Genomic DNA, 17,608 nt, shown 5'->3' on the forward strand with positions numbered 1-17,608 from the left:
TCTAAAATTTTTAGAAATTTTAGTTTTTAGTTTTTGAATAAAAGTTTGAGCCTGTTATTTTTATTTATTTAATGAGATTTCAAGGATTAAAAATTGAATTTTTCAAAGGCTTAAGGACTAAAAATGTTAATGTAAAAGAGTTAATGGATCTTGACCAGTGAAACAAAAATATAAGGATTAAAAATCTTAATTAAAAAAAGTTGAGAGATCTTGACCAATCAAATAAAAGTTTAAGGATTAAAAATTTAGAAATTAATGTTTTGTTAGCTTGTTAGTCATAGTGTGTGTTTGTGTCGTGCCTATTTAACCTTTTACTTTCATGAACACATACCTTTCAGTTATTAGTAATTTATATTGCTAAAAAATTACATCCCTGGTATAGTCATTTTGCAACAAATTTTATATCCCTTATCTATATTATATATAAATCTTATTTCTTATGTAGCTCCTGCCACAAATCTCTCCCCAATCCTAATTGCCTTATACCTTTCACCTCCATTGCCATTCAAAGTTTCTAACTGCTCACAAAATTATATTTTGTTTCAAATGTAATAATTTTGGTTTGTATATTTTGGAATCTCAAGTGCTCCATCAGTTTTCGAGTTGAAAAATCAAATATTAAATGACTATTAATGGATGATAATGACTACTAATGAGTGGTAATGACTATTATAAAAATTTAAGGACTAAAAATTTAGAAATTAATGTTTTGTTAGCTTGTTAACCATAGTGTGTGTTTGTGTTGTGCCTATTTAACCTTTTACTTTCATGAACACATACCAGTTAGTTATTAGTAATTTATATTGCTAAAAAATTACATCTCTCATATATTCATTTTGCAACAAATTTTATATCCTTTATCTATATTATATATAAATCTTCTTTCTTATGCAACTCCCGCCACAAATCTCTCCCCAATCCTAATTGCGTTATACCTTTCACCTCCATTGCCATTCAAAGCTTCTTACCACTCACAAAATTATATTTGTTGTTTCAAATGTAATAATTTTGGTATGTATATTTTGGAATATCAATTGTTCCATCAGTTTTGAAGTTGAAAAGCCAAATATTGAATGACTACTAATGGATGGTAATGATTACTAATTGGTGGTAATGACTACTAATTGGTGGTAATGACTACTAAATACATTCTTGATGGTAGAATATCTATGTATAACATATATGTTTGGTCCCTGGGTTCACCTCTTTCAATTTTTGTCTGATACACCATCTACACAGGGAGAGAACTTAAAAGAATCAAAACAAAACAGTTTTTCATGGTAATGATTTGAGGTATATTTTGCTTTTGTTTTTCCGCATTTTTTAATGATTTATGTTTCATTTTGTAGTTTGTAACATCGCAGAACCTACAGGTTATTGGAATTCATGTGAGCCAGCCACTTGCCCATTTAAGGTTCTTTGATATTTATTCATTTTTCATATTTTATATGCTTATGCGTTTCTGTTTACCTTTGCAATTTATGGAGTTTTAATTTGATTTATTTTATGCGTGAATATATTCTGCAAAAAAATTGTTTTGTGCATATATATATAAAATCAAATGCATAATATTATGTTTCAATTATGAAATTATATATGAGAATTTTATTTATTATTGTATTATATCTTGATCTTGAAGTGCATAATATGATTTATTCTCATATGATTAAGTTTTATGTCTAAGTGATCTTTATAATTTTGGTTAAATATGGATTAGCCACAACATCTATAATTTGATTAAAATTATATATTAAGTTGTTTAAAGATCATATAAGGAATTAGGCATAATACTATGATTAATTGTACTTTATATAATGAATTTTATCCCATAGGAATTTTTATTATATTTGTATACTTAATTGAGATAAAATGACATTATTTTTCATGGTTTACCTACAGGGATCATAAGGTATGTATAGTTTGTCAGTTTTATCATAAAGTAAATATTTGAGTATACAATTTGATTATTGTATCATAAAGTTTAATTGTTTCTTATTAAATTAAAAATTTAGCCCACAAATAATTTTTATGTCATAAAATTCAATTTTCTGGTATGTTTACATTGGTAAAACATACAATTAAGATTAATATGCCTCAAAATTTTGACATAAGCCTTTGGATTTTTGCAGCTTCTCAAACTATTAGTTTTTCTGATATTCAATGTGATGTTCCCGAACTAAAGGAGATAACTATAAGATATGGAAGAAGAGAATTCTTTTGCAATTGGGGTGGATGGACATTGGCTATGTTATAAGGAAAGACAAACCACCTACAATCTCTGATGAAAGTAGCCCAGCTGCTGTTGCGCTATATGAACGGTGGGAGCGATCCAACCAGCTCAGCATAATGTTCATTAAGACCAAAATCTTGGCTAGGATATGTGGTTCTGTTGACCAGCATGAAAAGGTCTGAGACTTGCTGAAGGCTATTGATGACCTGCTCATCGCTTAAGATAAGGCTTTAGCAAGCATCCTGATCATGAAGTTCTCCTCTATCTAGCTCACCAATGTGAAAGGTGTGCGTGAGTATATAATGCACATGCGAGATATTTCAGCTCAACTTAAGAAACTGGAGGTTGACATATATGAGTCCTTCTTGGTGCACTTCATTCTGAACACCCTTCCGCCAAAATATCGGCTGTTTAAGATTTCCTACAACACACATAAGGACAAATGATCTATCAATGAATTAATGACCATGTGTGTTCAGCAAGAAGAAAGACTTGTAATGGAGATGTGTGAGAGTGCATCGCTGACAACTGCTTGTGGGAAGAACAAAGCAACTAAGTCTCAAGCTAATAAGAAGGGGAATGGTAAAATACCACCTCAAGCTGATATTAAAAAGGTGACAAAGTGTTTCTTTTGTAAGAAAAAAGGACACATGAAGAAGAATTACCCTAGATTCCAGAAATGCTTTGAGAAGAAAGATAAATCAATCTCATTAGTATGTTATGAATCTAATATGGATAGTGTTAATATTAACACCTGGTGGATTGATTTTGGATCTACAATCCATATTGCAAATGTATGAAAAACCTAAGGAAACCAGTGGGAAGTGAGCAAAGAATTTTATCAGGCAATAAGCTAGGCTCACTTGTGGAGGCTATTGGAACTTGCATTTTAACTTTAAGTAGTGGCTTTATTTTGAAATTAGAAAGGACTTTTTATGTGTCAAGTTTTTCTCGAAACTTGATTTCTGTTTCCAGACTCGTGCCTTTTGGATATTCCTTTAATTTTAAAGACACATCGTTTGAGTTATTTTATAATTCTGAATGTGTTGGGAATGATATTTTGTCTAATGGTCATTATCTTCTTGGTTTACAAAATTATGCCACTTATAGTTTAATGCATGTTCAAACTGATATTAAAAGGTGTAATATTAATGAGAATTCCTCTATGTTATGACACCGAAGATTAGGATATATCTCCATTGAGAGGATTTAAAGGTTAGTGAAAGATGGGGTACTCAATACTCTAGATTTTGGTGACTTTAAGACTTGTGTGGCCTGCATTAAGGGTAAGTAGACCAACATGTCTAAGAAAGGTGCTAACAGGAATTCAAACATATTAGAAATAATTCATACTGCTATTTGTTGTCTAGATAAGGATGCACATGGTTAGAAATATTTTATCACCTTTGTAGATGATTATTCACGATATATGAATGTTTATTTGCTTCATAACAAAAATGAAGCATTAGATGCCTTCAAAGTCTTTAAGGCTGAAGTTGAGAACCAATATGGCAAGCAAATAAAAATAGTGAGATCAAATAGATGTATGGAATATTATGGCAGATATATTGAGAATGGACAAGCACCTGGTCCTTTTGCAAAGTTTCTTCAAGAACATGGGATTGTTGCCCAGTACACTATGCATGGTTCTCCAAATTAGAATGGTGTTACAAAAAGAAGGAACCGAGCATCATTGGACATGTTACAGAGTATGCTTAGCAACTCCAATCTTCCTAAATCCATGTGGGCTGAAGCACTAAAGACAACAGTGTATATAATAAATCGTGTTCCAACCAAGGTTGTCCCAAAGACACCTTTTGAGTTGTTTAAAGGTTGAAAACCGAGTTTGAAACATATGCACATTTGGGGTTGTCCATCTGAGGTGAGAATATATAACCCATAAGAGAAGAAACTTAACCCGAGGACTATTAGTAGGTATTTCATTGGATATGCCGAAAGGTCTAAATGTTATAGGTTTTACTGTCCATATCATATTACTAGGACTATGGAATCAAGAAATGCCAAGTTTCTTGAAAATGACTTGATTAGTGGGAGTGATCAATTGAAGGACTTAGGTTCTAAATTGATCATATAGAGTCTCAACCTTCCACATCAAGTGAAAGATTGGTTGTAATTCATAGCCATCAAGTTCAAAGGGATGATGAAAAACAAATGACTGACATTCCACAACCTGTTGCTGATAATCCAGTAGATCAAGTTGATAATCAAATTCCTGAAAATGATGAACAACCGACTGAATAACATGATATCCAAGAAAATGTTGATGCAACATTACAAAGATCTACTAGAGTAAGAAAATTAGCTATTCCTAGTGATTATACTGTATATTTGCAAGAGTCTGACTATAATATTAGAGTTGAAAATGATCCTGAAACTTTTGATCAAGCCATTAAAGAGTCAAATTTATGGTATGATACCATGAAGGATGAGATGAATTCCATGCAAAGTAACGGAGTTTGGAACCTTGTAGAGTTGCTTAATGGGGCAAAGGCCATTGGATATAAATGGGTCTTTAAGACCAAAAAGGATTCATTAGGTAACATTGAGAGATACAGGGTAAGACTCATTGCTAAGGGATTTACTCAAAAAGAAAGAATCGACTACATAGAGAGACTTTTTCTCCTGTATCTAAGAAAGATTCTCTTCGTATTATCTTGACATTAGTTTCTCATTTTGACCTTGAGTTGCAACAAATAGATGTGAAAACAACCTTTCTTAATGGTGATTTAGAGGAAAATGTTTATATGAAACAACCTGAAGGCTTCTCCTCAAGCAGTGGTGAGCATTTGGTTTGCAAGTTTAATAAATCTATATATGGTTTAACGTAAGCCTCCTGTTAATGGTACCTTAAGTTTTATGGGATAGTTTCTTCATTTGGTTTTGATGAAAACCCCATGGATCAATGCATATACCACAAGGTCAGAGGGAGTAAAATATGTTTTCTTGTTTTATATGTATATGATATTTTACTTGCAGTCAATGATCAGGGTTTGTTATAGGAGGGGAAACAATTTCTCTCTAAGAATTTTGACATGAAGATGAAGGATATAGGTGATGCATCTTATGTCATAAGCATTAAGATTCATAGAGATAGACCTCGAGGAATTTTAGGTCTATCACAGGAAACCTATATTAACAAAATTTTGGAGATATTTTGGATGAAAGATTGTTCACCAAGTGCCGCTCCTATTGTGAAGGGTGATAGGTTTAATTTGAACCAATGCCCAAAGAATGAATTTGAAAGGGAACAGATGAAAGACATTCCTTATGTTTTGGTTGTTGGAAGCCTCATGTATGCTTAAGTATGCACAAGGCCTGACATTACTTTTGTAGTTGGAAATTTTAGGAAGATATCAAAGTAATCCAGGTATTGGCCACTGAAGAGCTGCAAAGAAAGTGATGAGGTACCTTCAAGGGACCAAAGATTACATGCTTATGTATAGACAGACAAACAATCTAGATGTGATTGGTTATTCAGACTCAGACTTTACTGGTTGTGTTGATTATTGCAAATCAACATTTGGGTACATTTTCATGATGGTTGGTGGATACTTCTACCATGGAAGCTGAGTTTGTCTTTTGCTTTGAGGTTATTTCACATGGTGTATGGCTTAAGAGTTTCATTTATGGGCTGAAGATAGTCAATACTATTTCAAGTCCTTTGAGAATTTTCTGCGATAACTCAGCTACTGTATTTATGGTTAAGAATAAAAAAAGTGGAAGTTGAAGTAAGTACATTGGCATTAAGTACTTAGTCATTAGAGAAAGAGTAAAAGACAAGAAAGTGGTCATTGAACATATAAGCACTGAGTTGATGATCGTTGATCCTTTGACTAAGGACATGCCATCATTTAAATTCAAGGATCATGTAGAGAGAATGAGACTTGGTTCCACTTTATGATTGTATACATACATGTTAGAGTTGAAACTTTTATATTGTGATATTTTCTCATATTTAGGTGCACATTGATTTATAAGAGAAAAATTATGTTTTGGACCAAGAATAAACATTGGATTTATTCATTATGTTTTATTACCACCTTGAGTATACTACTTGGGAAATTGAACATGTTGCTATACATGGATGATATTACTCGTTATAAGAGGAGCTATCACTATGATTTGTACGTTCATTTTTTAAGAAGATTGAACATTGACTTATTTTAATGAATGAGTCAAAACGTTTAAACCAAGTGGGAGAATGTAATAATATTGGTTTGTACATTTTGGAATGTCAATTGCTCCATCATTTATGGAGTTGAAAAGTCAAATATTGAATGACTACTAATGGGTGGTAATGACTAATAATGAGTGGTAATGACTACTAATTGGTGGTAATGGCTACTAAGTGCATTATTGATGGTAGAATGCCTATATATAGCACATGTGTTTGGTCCCTGAGCTCACCTCTTTCAATTTTTGTCTGATACACCATTTACAGAGAGAGTGAGAGCTTGGAAGAACCAAAATAAAACAGCTCTTTCATGGCAATGACCGGAGGTTTATTTTGATATTGTTTTTCCGCATTTGTTAATGACCTATATTTCATTTTGTAGTTTGTAACATCACAAATTTGATATTTCGTTTAATGACCTATATTTCGTTTTGTAGTTCCGCAACACTTCTGCTTCAGTGCTTTAGACACAATTGAGTTTGAGAGAAGCAAAACTCAATGGAGCAAAATTTACTTGAAAATGAAAACAAATATAGAAATTTTACTATCTGTAAACAGAAGCAAAACTCAATGGAGCAAACTTTACCTGAAAGTGTGTGACTTGACAACCAACAAATCCAAGTTTAGAAGCCAAACTCACCACTGTATACAGAACTGAAGCTGTGAGATACACTCTCTTGGCTTATATAAAATCAAAAGGGCACATTCACATGTAAACCAAAACCCTTCTATAAAATTTGTAGCTTGGTAAGAATCACCATGATGATCTTATCACAATTTTCTGTAGCTATCACAATTTTCACACCCATGGAAGTCGCCTCTCTCAAAGCATTGGCAGTTGTAGAAGAAATTTGACTTTTGCTGTTCAACAATGTTCCTTTGTATATAATACAGGAGTCTATTAAAATCTAGATAAAAGAAAAAAAGAATGTATAAAGAGTGTGCTTTGCTGCAATCTTACCATCCATATCACAGAAGATATAGCCGAGCTTTGGTTTGTAAAATCTAAGGCTTCCTTCTTTCTTCATGTATTTTGACAATTCATCTATAAGATTATTTCCCTTGTATCTGCTCTTAGGATCAACTGCATCTGTCTATCACCAAGATGCATGAAGTTAAAAGAAAAAGGAAGTTATTTATATAGGAAAGTGAGAAAATTTCATGAAGGACATATTCATGTGCATAAAATTAAGTTTGAATAGTGCACCCTTCCCTTTAGTGAAACTATCGAGAGGCTCAAATGACTGAATATGACACTTAATGATATGAATGATAGGACCCAATAATTGCATCATAAATACAAATCATACTAATCTTTTGCAAGCACCATAGTAGTAATTTTGTGAAAAAAGTTACAAAAATGGCATAATTCTGAAAAACTTAATGATATGAATGATCAATAATTGCATCATAAATACAAAATTATGAAGTCAAAGGAAAATAGGTGCAATAAAATGTAAACTGATCTCTGCGTGAGGTAATAGATCAGATTTGAGATAGACACCAGCAGAAAAGCAGTAAATAAACCTGACATTGAGAAAATTATAAATAAGATGGAGATTGAAGGCATAGTACAAAATATTAATTACAAGAGACTTTTTCTTTATATGCAATTAAAATTTTATAATAAGTACTTGTGAAGCTAAGATGTTTCACATTCTATGTTACAGAAGTCTTCCCTTTTTAAATGAATTTTAATATATAATCTTTTTTTTAATTAAAGCATAAATCGTCATGCAGTTTCTGACTAATCTTACCCTTGATACCATTGACTATAATTCCTCTTGACTTTGAAAACAAAAGCCAATTCAATTTCACATTGATCTTCATGGATACGCCTAAAGTCTAAGCCTGTCTAATTAATAGAAGATTCCAATATCTACATATCAAAGAATATGAAGGGCAAGGCATAACAGTTGATAGCTTATGCAACAAGTTGAAGTTTGCGCTTCAAGTTGAAGCTGATTAAATCATCAGTTATGCAGGAGCCACTTATAGGAGAGCCATAGGTATTCTCAGGGGAATGATACTCGTCAGGTGGATATGATTGAGAGTCTTGCTGCGATATCAGGCTACCGTTGGGTGAGAAACTAACAGTTGAAGGAGAGTTGTAAAAAGCTACAGAAGATGACTCCAAAGTGCAGTAAAGTTTTGAAGAACTTAAATTTGAAAACTGAGTTCCATGGCTTCCATCATTTTAAAGATTACTGATTTTTCTCCATAAAAAAGGAAAATACTTTGGAATTAAACAAACAGAAGGGAATAAATATTCAGAAAGGGAAAGGGAATTATCCAAACATGAACAAATTTCCATTAAAAAAATTCAAAAGATGAGACTAGCAGAAATATACATGGCCCCACACATTGTACTAAATCAATTTTCATTTGAATGAGGTTAATCATTCTAAAACACTACAAAATTATCATTTACATACGGAACAATGTTCAACCAAATATAATGAAAAATACAATGTTTATAAAACATCGTTAAGAAAATTTCAAATGCTACTAGATTAAATCATTTAACTTTTGAACTTGGCTGAGCTGAAAACAAGAAAACTTTGCATGTCATATAGAACAAATGCACAAACCAAAAGAGCAGTAATAGCAATTGGAGAAGTACTTTTTTTTCCCTTTGTTTGATGAAGTTATAGATTTTCTTAGCCAACATCATCTAGTTAAGACAAGGTTAAGCAAACCACCCCTTATACAATACTCTCTCTCACACACACATATTGAACAGAATACACACATATATTGAACAAAATTTGTGCAACAAGCAGATTTATTGAGTTTATCACTTTTAATTCATCACCTAAAAAATTGATCTTTTAATTCAATCTATTCTCCAACCAAATTTCAACTATTCTCTCCTCAAAAAATTATTGAGTTCATCACTTTGCCTCTTAAATACCTATCATATAACTATTTCTAACTAGTTTTCTTTTTCTTTTTTGGTAAATACTACAACAAATTTTCTTGATCCCAAGGAAATCATCTCATTAAGTTTTCTTCGTCTCATTGAAACTTCTAGTCATAATAAGCTAATCCATTTGCTCTTACTTTCTAATCTTTGTCTTTCACCATGCTTCCCTCTCATTGCAAGCATAACATTGTCTAAAACTAATACATTACTTCTCTTTAGCAAACAATCATGTTCACATCTAAATGAACTTGTTCGGGTAGACAGACACTTACATGATTTATCAATTATCTAGTAGTTACTCCACTGACATTGCAAAAGAGTCAACAAAAAAACTATAGCACCATTTTATCTTGGAAAAAACACTCAACAAAATAGAAAGTGTATATATGTAGGTATATAGAGTGGAAACCATTAAAAGAAAATACCGTTTTGACTTAAGGAGAAATTCAAAAAGAAAAGATATATATATATATATATATATATATATATATATATATATATATATATATATGTATGTATAATTATATCATATACCTGATTAACTAGAAATACTTTCAACATGTTTAAAAGGTCATCCCGCCTCTCTTTATCAAGCCTTTCAAGTTCATTCCTATTGTTTTCCTGCATTGGCAGCATAATTGTCCATTATCCAAAATATAGACAAAGTAAACAAAAAATAAATTCAGAATACAGAAAAAGCCTACATTTTAGGATTGGACTTAGACATGGTATATCCAAACATAATAATTATAAACGAGATGCTATCAACAAAGCCAAACCAGATTGCATGAAATATAACCTAACCGATGTTAGATGATGAGGAAGAAGTAAAAATGAGATAAAAGATCATCCTATATAAAGCAATGTTGCCAACAGATCACTACACAAAAAGCACATAATCATTTGCATGTAGCCTTCATAACATAAAAATTGTGTAGAAAGCAGAGTTAACCACAAAGCAAAAGATCCTTAACACATACAGCTATTTGAAGACAAGCTATATAGCCAAAGAAACCAATAAAATTCTAAAATGTGGATGAAACAATACAACTATTTGAAGACAAGCTATCTAGCCAAAAAAACCAATAAAATTCTAAAATGTCGACAAAACCATACAACTATTTGAAGACAAACCATACCTTGATCCCCTCATATTCTCTAATTGCATCATATATTCTTGGCATCTTCAATGACTCTTATAGTTTCTTGTAGCTCTTCCAACTTACTAACCCTTGATTTGTCAGCCCCAAAGCTCTATTTACATAGGTAAGGACCAATGCAAACAATGATATTTAACATTAATCATAAAAATTAAGAATAAGAGAAACATTCCTAGTTTCACTCATATCCACACTATTCACGGTCCTTGGCTCCAGATCCATGAGCACTGCCCTCGGCACGAACTTTTCGCAACTCGCTTCATTGTGAGTGACGACCTAAGAAGTCATTTAGTGAGGTGTGTGGTTGACGACGGTCTCCGTGAACGAGTGGCGCATTTCCACGGTTCCATAATCGAGTCTCTGAACTGATACGATAACGCATGGTTCCTTCCTCTTTTAGACCTCACCACCAATTCTCTTTCCTCGAAAACGTCATTGTATAAATCCACAACCACCCACTTCTCCCTCCATTTCACTTTACTCACCCTTTGAGTTGTCAACTCGCCACCGAGTTCCTCCAAGTCACATGATTGTTTATGTTGTTGTTGTTGTCGAGTTTCTCCAAAACTTCAACGATGTTCTCAAGAAACCCTTTGTTGTTGTTGGTTTGAGTAGTGGCAGAGGCATTGTCATAGTCACTTCTAGAAGATTCGGATTCTTCGGTCTCTGTGACAAAAAAGAATCTGAGATTCAAATCGATGCCGACGCCCTTTGGTTGGAAAGGGTTCTTGTTGTTGTTGTTGTTTGGAGGGTAGGGAATAGCTGCGGAGAATCTTGAAGAAGCACATTTGGGCCTTGGAATAGCCACAACATGAGGAAGCCATTGATGTTGAACAAATAAAGAGAAATAATTTTTGTTCTTCAACACCGAAAAGAAAAGTCCTGTGAGTAAACAACCAAAAACACTTCCCTTTCAAAGGCGGTTCTGGCCAAAACTGTCTTTGAATTAGTGCTTCCAACGACAGTTTTCCAAAACTGTCACTATAATTTTTTTTAATATTTGCAAAAATGCCACCAAATGTTTAACTGACTATAGTTTTGTTAAAACCATCATCAAATCACCGTTGTTGTTGAAGCGTGTCTTTTTAGTAATGAGGAAAGAGACAAAGTTTTATCATAAAAAACAATGGCAAAGTTTGATTATCGACAAAAAAAAAAAGTGGGTAAAAGCCAAAAGTTAAATAGGAAATATTTTTTTTAATGAAAACATAAAAGATAAGAATACAAAAATTGAATTTCACTCCTAAATTTATATTAAGTGTTTGAATTTACTTGTTGGATTTTGGTGTTATATTTCTCTTTTTTCTAATTTGTTCAATTTTTTTATGCTTATAATGGTGTATTGTTTCTTGTTCTTGTTTCTTATTTCATTCAATTCTTATTTGTGTGTTTGCCCTGTTTCTTGTATGCCTTTTCAAAAACGATAATAAATGCCAAAAGTTAAACAGAAAATAAAGTAAACGAATAATATAATAGAAATATATTTTTTATTTAGAAAGAAAACAAAAAATTAATCATATATTCCCTTTGTATCAAGGGGTAGCTTAGTTGGTTGAGTAAGGGTGCGTGAGTTATTATTGTTATTGTTGTAAGTCCCTTGACACTATCTTCGATTCTCATGGATAAAAAAAAATACTTCATCTGTTTTAAAATAAGTGTTGCATTTGAAAAAATTATTCCAAAATAATTGTCATGATAGTTTTTAAGGTAATACTAATTACTTTTTTCACTAATATTTCTGACAAATTATCACTTCAACTTTTCAATATAATATTAAAACTACGATTAGTCTTGTAAGATTTTTATTCTCTTTAACCTATTTATTAGTTTTTCTAATCTGTGTAAAATAACCTTGAAGACACTTATTTCATAACGGATGAAGTATTATATTTAATGAATACATGTAATAATTAAGGGGGTGTTTGGTTTGATTGTTTTCTGTTTTTATTTTCACTGGAAATAGAAAATGGTGATGAAAATGCGTTTAGTTGGATTTTTGAAAACATTTTCAGTGAAAATATTTTCTCAAACGAACCAAAAACTGGAAACAATAAAATCTCATTTTTCAGTGTTTTAAGTTGAAACTAAAAACCTCATTTTGGGTAAAATGAAAACGCAGTGGTAAGAAATGTAATTTTAAGCAAATCTAAAAATACATTTTCTTTTGAAAACACATTTTCAATGTATTTATTTCTTGAAAGCAAAAAACAAGAAGTTAAACCAAACATGTTTTCAGAATTCTAATCTTTTAAAAATGAAAACAGTTTACAGAAAATGAAAACAAAAAATGAAAATGAAAACCAAACACACCCTAATATTGTAGAAAAAAATCATTTCTTTGTATATTTACAAAAATACTTTATTAATTGCATTAACAACAAGATAAATTATTTTTAAGTTCATTTTAATGTTTTTAATTTTATTACTTTAATAAATATTTTATGAATAGTAATAACTAAAGTTATATAATTTTAAATACATTCTATTGGTGCACTGACGAAAAGTTAGAAATGGTACTTTAATATTAATTAATTTTAATTAATAACTATAAATAGTATTGAATTTAAAAATTGTTTCATTATTAGTTTTATTATTCTCTACTACAATTTTTTAATAAAACAATTAGTTTTCTATTTTTTGAAAAGAAACTACTATTTTCTTAAAATATCACTTTTTTATAATCACTTTTGTTTTTTTTTTTTCCTTTAAACATACTGGCCATTTTTAGGTTGGTACATGAATATCTAAAAGGAAAGAGACAATGTTTTGCATAAAAAGGCAATGTTTGATTATCAAGAAGAAAATAAAGGAAGGAGGCTAAAAGCCAAAGGTTAAACCAAAAAGATAAGAATACAACAATTGAATTTAACCCTTAAATTTATATTTTGTGTTTGAATTTACTTGTTAGACTTTGGTGCTATATTTCTGTTTTTGCTCATTTGTCCAGTTATATTTCATGCTTATAACGGTGGATTGTTTCATGTTATTGTTTATTATTTCATTCAATTCTTATTTGTGTGTACACTGTTTCTTATTTGTCTTTTCATAAAGAAAAAATATGAACAATATAATAGAGATACATTTTTTATTTAGATAGAAAATAAAAAGATTATTTATATACTACCTTTGTCGTAAAATAAGTGTTGCAATTGAAAAACAATGTCCCAAAATAAATATCATATTAGTTTTTCAATGTAATATTAATTATTTTTTCCCTATTAATACACCTAATATATGACACTTTTTCAATATAATATTAGTACTAGGTTAGTTTTGTAAATTTTTCATTCTCTTTCATCTATTTATTAATTTTTCTTAATCTAGACTGACAATTATATCACTATTGCAAAATATTCTTTTTACGACATCGATTTTACGTCGGTTGATCGAAAATCGACTTAGCAAGAATGGCGATGACATTTTTATAAATAAATACAACAACTTTACGACGGTTTTGTAAAAGCCGTAAACGATCTTAGAATATTTTTCACTCTTTTAAATATTTTGTTTCTCCCCCACTCCATCATGCTCTCACTCTTCGACTTCCCTTCTCTCTCTTCTACTCCCCCATCTAGGGTTCTTCGCGCCGTTGCGGTCTAGTGAACGTGAACTCCCTTTTCACGATTGTCGTCTTCGTGGGCCTCTCCCTCACCACCCCGGGCCAAACACAGCCTTGAGAACCACTCCTTCTGCGACGTTGGTGTTGATGTAGCCAAAAAGCTCCTTGTCTTCAAAGTGGTGTCGTTTAGCTTCTTCCTCTTATCGTCGCTGGTGGCACACAGGCTAAAGCTAGCGCTGAATCTGCTCAACAACAAGGATGTCGACGAGGCCTTTCGGGCCCACATCAACCTTAAGGCCCGACATGGTTGGCTCCACCATTGGCTTCATCATGGGCTGCCTCTTGTTCTCTCTATGGTCAGCGTCATCGAGATTCGATTGAGAATGTTGTCTTGTGGGAGCAAGGCCGTTGGGCATGCCGTGGCTGTGATGGTTGTGTTGTTCTCCTCCGCTCTCGTGGTTAACTTGTTTTTGTATAAAAATTGGTAAGTGGGAAAATAACGAAAAATACATTATTTGGAAGGTGGTTAGCTTGTTTTTGTATCAAAGAACATGCTGGTTGGCAGTCTGTCAAGATATTTTGGGGCAAATAATATTTTTTTCTGCAATATTTGTTTGCTTATTGCATGCTAAATGACAAATGGCTTTCTTATCTTTGAGGGACAAAATCAAAACTGCCCTTAGATATTAGGGAAAATTGGCTCTTTAATATTGTCTAGTGTTAATATAAGAACAATGACATTCATTTTTTCAGCTTTTAGTTTACCTTTTCCATAGTAATAGTTTGATAAAATCAAACTATTTTTATCAACATATAAATTTAATCTTTTAATTGTATTTTTGTTGCTAGCATTCACTGGCTCAACAGATACTGGAAAAATTGTACCCGAACTGGCTACAAGAAGCAATCTTAAGCGAGTGACATTGGAGCGTGGAAGGAGATTGCCTGTAATAGTATGTGAGGATCTTGATGTTGACAAGGCTATTGAACTTGCACTCTTTGATCTGTTCTTTAATTAGGTTTATTCAATCACTTCATTGTACCTCAATATGCATGTGTCAAGAAGAAGCTTATGCCTAATGTTGGATGCTTTATAGGGGCAATGTTGTTGTTCCAGGTCACCTACCTTTTTACATGAGCGTGTCTATGATGAGTTCTTGGAGAAATCAAAGAAACAGGCTTTGAGACATGTTGTTGGTGATCCGTTCAAGAAAGGTGTTGAACAAGGCCATGTAATTTTATTTTTAAAGTAACCACTGTGTTATTGCATGTACTTGACAAGTTTTTTTTTTCTTTTTGTTTCCTCCTTAACAATCATGACTTCATGGGAAAAGTTAAAGTTGTGAGTGCATGTTAACATCGGTTTTTGGGAAAACTGATGTTGTTTGTAAACATCAATGTCGGTTTTTAGTAAAAATCGTTGTTGTTTTTTAGATTTTTTCAATGTGTTTACTGTTTTTTTAGTTACCCCAAATTAACCTGCAAATTTAAAAGCAGAACCACAGCAGATAATTTTTAGTCTGTTTTTAAACAATTTTTAGCAGAAATTCCTTAAAAATTGAATATTTACTATGAATTAAAAAAATATTTAATGTGCATATAACATGAATTGTAAAAAATGTAAATAAGTACACTACAATTGCAAAACTACTTAAACACTAATTGTTTCATTTTTAACTTTCAAATAATAGCTTGCCTGTTGGATGCGAAGCGCCTCCAATCTCTTTGGTTTCAATGGTCTAGCATCATTGAAATATGACATGATATAATAAAACATAAGTTAATAATATATAATACCAATTATAACAAAATGAAATACATTTGAATTAAACAATTATCATTTTCCAATTATTCTTGAAACTTCCTAAGATTATAGTTGACATTCGGTGCATGACGTAATACTCGCACGCAGTACTTCCTTTTTGTCTATTACACTAAATACATTATGAAATTTAGATATTCAATGTTAATTTCAAATTAGTTTACACAATATTAAAATATAACTAGAAGCATTGTTTAAATGACTTACTTTAACAACAATCCACCTAGCAGTAGCCTTGGATTTACTTTGTGGAGTATCGTCAAATCCTTTCAAAGCATTGTTCAATACAAACATGGATGTGAATTGCACAGTTAAAATATTGATGTTCACAACTAATGCTAATGTAAATGTATTGAAAAATATAACTGACCTGATAATAATTCCTTTCAGGAAGTTGCCTAGTCTATTATGCAACGAACAAAACCAGATGACAACATTTTCCTTTGTGCTGATACGAGTAGCTGAATGACCATCCTCAGGCTCAGGAGGTAGTGCGAGTACCTGTGATTGCATCTACGATTGAAACTGGGATTGCATCTGGCTAAAGGACAACATTACTTGTCGAGTAACTTTTTCTGTGATCGACTCCTCCAGCTGGTCCCTGATTTTTTGCGTCAACTGCTCCATGTCTTTCGGAGCCATGGACGAACATGTGTGGGAGGTCCTTGGAGCTGGTCCAAAGTATTGTTTGATCGTGACATCGGCTCCAGTAGCACGCACACGACCAGGGTGTTCTGATTGGCCAATGACAATAGTCAGTACATCTTAACGTCCATGGGCGACAAAGGAATCCTGTGAGGCTTGCTCCTCCATGGAATCCTATAAGGAACACATTTATTTGTTCACTCAATCAAACAATAAACATAAACAATTGCAATTGACAATTGAAAGTGATTTACAATCTTGTTAACAATTTCCTTTGCCGCCTCAAACATCATTTGGTCAGTTTTCTTGGTGTAAGTCATTTTCCACTTCACGTGTCGTCTGATGGAAGATGACACATTGGTTACTTCCTAACCTATATTTTTTATACTAAAACTTGCACTTACTTTAAAATTTTATAAATTTCAGTAGTTATGTATTTACTAATTTTTATTTCCATATATCATGAAATTCTATTGACAATTGCCTTTATGAAATGCAAAAAATTTACATCTTTTTTCTAAATAAATTAATAAAGTAATTTTGAATCTTTCTATAAACATTGTTAAGTGGACTTGCATCCATAGTCAATTAATACAAATGGACACAAATTGAAAGGAGGGTTGCGGATTGGTGACAGAAAATTCAGCTAAAGATGAAAATTGGCTAATAAATTTAATTAAGTGCTAATCACAATATTGTTAACTTAATGACTTGCTGATATTAATTTATGACATCTAGAAATAATTTAGTACAACTCAATTTTTTTAAAACTCTAAAAAAGCTTCCTTGATTGTGCATTTTGAAATTGAATTTAAATAATATTATTTTATACAACCACGTTTAAACTAATTAAATTTTTGAAGGATCTTTGTTATAACTAATGACGACCAACTATCATTATTCTTGCTAATTTCTTGACTTTTATTTTTCACTATTGTAGTATATTCTTATATTATCAAATCATAAGTCTAGATAAATTTCGATGGAATTTTCAATTGAAACTCCTAAAAAAAATAACATTTATTTAATTATGTTTTACGAGAATAAATTTAATTTTCACTTGAAATATGT

The sequence above is a fragment of the Glycine max genome, chromosome 4 (genome assembly GCF_000004515.6).
Source record: "Glycine max cultivar Williams 82 chromosome 4, Glycine_max_v4.0, whole genome shotgun sequence".
Classification (NCBI taxonomy): Eukaryota; Viridiplantae; Streptophyta; class Magnoliopsida; order Fabales; family Fabaceae; genus Glycine; species Glycine max.